Source organism: Capsicum annuum, chromosome 12, assembly GCF_002878395.1.
Source record: "Capsicum annuum cultivar UCD-10X-F1 chromosome 12, UCD10Xv1.1, whole genome shotgun sequence".
NCBI classification, from domain to species: Eukaryota; Viridiplantae; Streptophyta; class Magnoliopsida; order Solanales; family Solanaceae; genus Capsicum; species Capsicum annuum.
In genome coordinates this window covers 8,934,517-8,940,953 of record NC_061122.1, presented here as the reverse complement: position 1 = coordinate 8,940,953, position 6,437 = coordinate 8,934,517, and the positions used below count along the sequence as shown (strand labels likewise).

At 35.5% G+C, this 6,437-nt stretch overlaps 1 long non-coding RNA gene across 2 annotated transcripts; it reads right to left on the bottom strand.

The window, feature by feature from the left end:
* Positions 1 to 580: 580 nt before the first annotated feature.
* Positions 581 to 4,555, bottom strand: LOC124889288. Of its 2 annotated transcripts, XR_007048138.1 has the most exons (4): positions 4,420 to 4,555; positions 3,767 to 3,838; positions 2,976 to 3,035; positions 581 to 1,823 (listed from the first exon to the last, which is right to left on the bottom strand). It is a non-coding gene; the product is annotated as an uncharacterized LOC124889288 (long non-coding RNA). The 2 variants fall into 2 exon arrangements; XR_007048137.1 differs by lacking the exon at positions 581 to 1,823 and having other exon boundaries at positions 2,730 to 3,035.
* Positions 4,556 to 6,437: the final 1,882 nt, after the last annotated feature.

Genomic DNA, 6,437 nt, shown 5'->3' with positions numbered 1-6,437 from the left:
AATTTTTTATTTTCAAATTATTCTCTTAATTATCTGTGTAGATGTCATTTGACACCATTCTTATAGAGTTTATAAATTCTGTGCACCGTCCGTACACAAAATATTCTACACTAACAGTTAATTTAACCACTCAATTATTTATATAAAAAATAGATAATCTGCAATAACAAATTAAGTTTATCTGATAGTGCAAAATATTTTATACGTACACAAAACTTAAATTCTTGTATTTATAATATGAGAGAAGGTCAAAATTCCTTTAACCTATTTAAACGGCTCAAAGATACTCTCATGTTCCACCTTTTGGCTCAAAATTGTCATTAAAGTATTAAAAATAACTCAAAATGCACTTTTCCCCTGTTGAGTAAAATTTGCCCCTAACGTTCTTTCCAGGCTTAACCTCTACATAGTCGTATAACGTTGTATTAAATTTTAATTAAACACATCCCCTTATTTATTTGATCGGAATAAGGTTTTGACTAATCCAAAAGGAGCCGACTCATTTATGATAGTATTTTCTTTTAATTGCACAATTTTCCTTGAAATGAAGGGGTCTTTAATTTTTGCCCCTACCAATTGAATTTTTGCCTAATTTTGGACATAAGTTCTTTAAGGAAAAATACATGACTTAAGATACTTGAAAATATAAATTTGAATGGCACAAATAAATTAAATTAATTGCCCAAGCACTTCAATTCATCAAGGCAATAAAAAGGTGGCAGCTTTAGGGAGATGTAAAAACAAGAAGAAAAAAAATAATAATATAAAGGTCATTTGATTCCTTGATGGCCCCCTAGCCTAATCTAAGTTATCCTGGCAGCATCCTAATTCTCATTCTTTCTGTATTCTGAATAGCTGCATTTGCCAGATTTCACGGGGATTCCAAATTTGCTGGAGCTAGATGTGTCGTGCTGCCAGAAGAAGTAGGTGATTTAGAAAACTTGGAGGAGCTTGATGCCCTATGTACTCTCATCTCACAACCTCCGGCTTCCATCTTCCGCTTGAACAAGCTTAAATACTTGAGCTTTGCAAAAGGAAACTTAGAAGATGGAGTGTCATTTGTGTTCCCTGAGGTGAATAAAGGGTTGCATTCATTGGAATATCTGAATCTCAATTACTGCAATATAATAGACGGAGGACTTCCAGAAGACATTGGATGCTTATCCTCTTTGAAAGTGTTGAATCTCAGGGGAAATAATTTTGTGCATTTGCCTCGAAGTATGGCCCAACTTGGTGCACTTCAATTCTTGAATTTATCAGATTGCAGGAGGCTCAAATATTTGCCAGATTTCATGGGGACGCCAAACTTGGACACTTTGGATCTGTCAAATTGTATGAATCTTGAAGAGATTCATCATTCCCTGGGATTTCTCATAAAGCTCTGTACATTAAAATTGACTAATTGTAGACGGCTGAAGAGCTTTTCAACTCTTTGCATTGATTCCCTTGAATATATGGATCTAGAGGGGTGCCCTAATTTAAAAAAAATTCCAGAAATCCTGGGAAGCATGAAAGTGGAGTCGGAAATTCACATGCTAGACAGTGTGATGAGGGATCTAAATTCTTTTCCACTTTCCTTGCAGCACAGCATCTCTGCTTCAGATTCTTTCTCACTAAGAGTGTTTAGCGTTAAGCTTGGTGGGAATAAGATCCCAAGTTGGTTCCACCATCAGGGAACGGATAAAAAAGTATCAGTCAATTTGCCTGAAAATTGGTATATTCCTGATAACTTGTTGGGATTTGTTGTATGTTACACCGGAAAATTAAGTTACACCACAATTGACTTGATTCCCTTATGTGATGATGGATTGTCATGGATGACCCTGAAAACAAAATCATACTGCCGATCAAAATGGGATACAGAATCTTCTATCCAGTTATTCTTTGTGCCTTTTGTTAACATATGGAATACATCTATAGCAAATGGAAAAGCACCACATGACTATGGGCGTATTAGGTTATCTTTCTCTGGAAAATTGAAGCAGTTTGGATTTCGTTTGTTGTATAAAGATGAACCTAAGCCTGAGGCCTTGTTACGAATGAGAGAAAATAATTATGACGACAGTGAACATCAAGCTGATGTCAGTTGCTCCTTTTCTAAGAAACAAAGGTTACATTTCTAATATTCATTGGAGCTGTCTTTGAGTATCTGCAGCAACAACTAGGCTCTTTCGAAAATTTGCTGCTCTTCCTATGCGCCCAGGATTTTAGCTAAAATATAGGTATATACCTCATGATTTGTTTTCCTTTGGTAATATACCTCTCTAACTTAAGAGATACATTTTGCAGATGCCAATTTCATATCTACACCAAGTTAAATATGGAGGTTCAACATAGTATCTAATTGTTCAAGGTGATGATACTCGATTGAAGAAACGACGACTAGAATTTTCAGACCCTTTTGCCTGAACCATTAAGGATGAGTGCTTTAGTTTAATTATGTACTTCATTAGTTACTGCAGACTTGCAGTAAGTTGCTCCTCAACTCTGGGACCTGTTTCCAGATGAACTCACACAAACAAGAACTAGGAGAAATATAACCAATAAAATGTGTGGAGAAAGTAAATAACAGATACAACAATTTTGCATGAAAACTCCTTGCTCAATGGTGAAAAATCATGGCCTGTGTCACGTCACAAAATAACTCCTAGACTCGACTGCCACCCACACATAACACCTGCCGGGAGAACCAACCTTCCATACACTTTATCAGTTAATAAGCACTAATATAAGATATGAAAAACTCTAATGCATCAATAAATAGCAAATAATAATTCAACAAAAATTTATAATCAGACTAATAATCCATCAATCACTCGAGAACTAATTCTTTAGCCTAAATCTCACACTAAGACCATGGAGCATCTAAAAAAAAGAGTTACATGAGTTCAACTTTTGAGCATGCAACCCATTAAAGAGAACTAAAAATAGATAGAGCTGAAATGACAGCCTCCACGAACAATGTGAAGGCTCACCTTAGCAAGAGAATCTTCATGAACGAACCGTTAACCACTAGTCTCACCTTCGCAATATATCTGCAGACATGCGAGTAAGGAGTGAGCTATATATTTAAATATACCCCGGTAAGATCCTCGACCCGCTACTTTAATATCCCTGGAATAAGTGTTAGAAAATACAAACCACGAAGACCAAATAAACGATATGCACAACATATATATTATAATATAATGCTCAATAAGGTCCAACAAATGTTTCAAAAATCACTATGTATCTCTCAACTCAATCCACTCTCACGGCTTGTCATAAACGACAGTGAAGGTGATCATTCTAGCACCCCGACAAGTCCACGACAGCATATATAATGCCCCAAAAGTGTACTACGGCAGCAAGTACAAGATCCCTAACATATTATGGCGGCATAGGAGTACAAGACCCCTAACATATTATGGCGGCATAGGAGTGCAAGACCCCTAACATATTATGGCGGCATAGGTATACCCCTAACATATTACGACAACGCATGTATGCCCCTAGTAAATATATAACGACAGCAAGTACAAGGCCCCTAACATAATACGGCAACACAAGTACGCTCCTAGTAAATATATCCAATATCCAAACGTCACCTCACAACTCACCATTAAATGATTCTCAATATACTTAATAAAATACAATTCGCGGTTGATCAAAGACCACCGATTCTACCAAGCACACGTTTGTCCCAACACATGGACTAGGCAGAAAAATACATTTTCTTATAAAGCATGTTTGAAAAGCAAGCACCAAAGTAAAAAGTCTCACTTACCTCGTTGATGACAAATTTCCTCAACCTCGCAACTCGTAGAACATTAACCAAATAGCCTCCAATGGCTTCAATCTATTCAAACATATTAATTAATAGTATCAATTAAAATAATCAGGATCAAAATTTCAAACTTAGAGCTAAACCTTAAACCTTAGTATCTCACCCCTTAATCCATGACTTAAAATGGGAAATTCCAACGTCTCTATTCAATTATAATTTATATAGGTTAATATCCAAACTCCAAGAACATTAAGTAATACAGTAGCCTTAATGCTAAAGAAGTGATTCGTAAACAACGGCTAAAAGAGAAGCTGGTAAAATTCTTATTTGTGTCCTCATTTGAAAATTCAAATTTCTATCACCGCTATATAAACTTATCAATATGCAATTATAAAATCAACTTCAATTGACCACATTATCAAAAAATTTATTTCATTACAACTTCATCGACAACATCTCTCAAAAGGGAAGATCGGGATTAGATATAGATTTTCTCTGTCAATAGTTACATGAGGAAATTACTTTTCAAATGCCTTCTTCAACGTATTGATATTAATATATAATTGAACTCTAACTAATTACTCTTCTTACATTAGAATCAATGAAACATAAACGTAAAATTGGAGCATCACGATAATTAAAGGTTTCAATACCTATCTATGCAAAATCTCTACTGCACCAGCTCTTATTCTGCCTGAAAAGAACTCTTTCTCCTCTATGAGGCTGCTGCTTTCGATAGAAAAACTTAAGAAAACAATTACCCTTTCAACTCCCTATTCATAACGTGAAGAAACATCAAGAATAAGGGAATGGGCTTGGCCCACACCCTTTTAATTCTCTTTATTATAATTATAATTTGGTTAAAATTATCAATTAACCCTCTATTAAAAAAAGTTGGGCTATTACAACCTGCCTCCAGAATTTTTAAGCTCCATTATATCCAAGTAAAGTTTAATACAGACTCCAAACTGTAAGGATTAACATCCTAATCCTTACTCTCCTAATAATAACTCTATTACAAGAAGGCATAGATAGTAACTCTATTGCTTCAACCTCCAGCTAACTCTAACTAGACACCACAAGCTAACTCTAGCTAGAGAATCACCTAACTCTAGATGATTAGAAAAAATCAGTTTCACGCCACAACACCTACTAACAATCATGCAAGCAACAGTAGGCAAAATTTAAGAACACCTCACAAAGACTCAAGTACAACAAGAAAATAAAATACAACTTGATGAGCTATTAGTTTTTTGTTGCAAAAGAAGTCTTTGATTTCAGCTCCAGAGAGATATTTAGTTATTGGAATATGGAAGCATTGGTTTTCTTGTTGGAAAAAATGGTCAATATATATGTGTGACATAAGAAAATCTAGGAGGGATCTTATTCGTTGAGACAAAAAGGTGGCAACAGCTTTTTTACCAACTTTTTTACTTTGTCCCAGCTGTAATAGATGATTGTGATAGTGACAGGTGAGCCCAATTTGTTCCATAAGTAATACCAACTTTGTCATCACATAATCTGCAGGAAATAGGTCCTAACATGCTATTTGTCAATCATCAAAACTAAGGACTTAAAAATTTTCCCCTTTTTGGCGATGACAAACCCATGCAGGTATTCAAGAATCTTCAAACATTCCCACATCACACATCATGCATAACAAGACTCAACAGCACATGTCCTCAAGCCTTGTCTCCACCAGTTCCCCTATCATTGATACACCTATACATCCCTCTACCTTATTTATCTTAAGTATGAGCACTGAGATGCTCCATTTCCCCTGAGTGTGAGAATCTCTATCTGCATTCTGCATTCATATTCACCATCCCTTGTTCTCCCTCAACAACCCATGCTAAACCCATACTATTACACAATAGGCATATCTACACACAATATGCACATCTATATCTCAATTTCCCCCTCTTGACATCATCAAAGAGGTTAAGCAGTAAACCCAGCATAGATAAGAATACATATTAATTCATGGACATTAAGGCTACACTAACATGAATAAGAAAAGATCAGATAGAAATAGAAGAAGTGATGGCACAAAAATTCTTTCATTCATTGATCAAGAAAGTCAGTAACAGATGCCATTCAAAAGCAGTAACCATAAGAACATCATAATAACTATGCTAAGTATAATCCTGAGATAAACAATAAGAGAACATTATTTCATATTGCTTAAAAGGGAAAGCTAAAAGGGAAAGGAGTAGGGACCAGATTGGGAAGGAATCAGGAAGAAGGACCAGAAGCTTAAGATAGCTGCCTAAGAAGTATAGTCATTCTTTCGCTTTCTTCAGTACGAGCCTTGATAATTTGTTGGATCAATTCTTCATTCTTTTTAATCAAGACTTTAACTCTAGCTCCCAACTTCTTCACCCTCTCCTACAGGGTTGCATTTTTAACTTTCAACTTTCCACTAGAACTGGTTTCCTCTTCTCCTTGTTTAAATGATGCTTTCTTCAAGGATGCAATATCAACATCCTTTTGGGATACAATGGTTGTCATGACATCTAACTCTTCTCTCTGACCTTTCTACACTTCTATCAGTTTAGGTATAATTGACTTAGATTTCCCACCTTCTCTCCTGGGAATGCATTCAATATATTTAAGATTTATGATGTTGAATACTTTCTTCACTGAACTAACTTTTCCCTTTCCATATTTA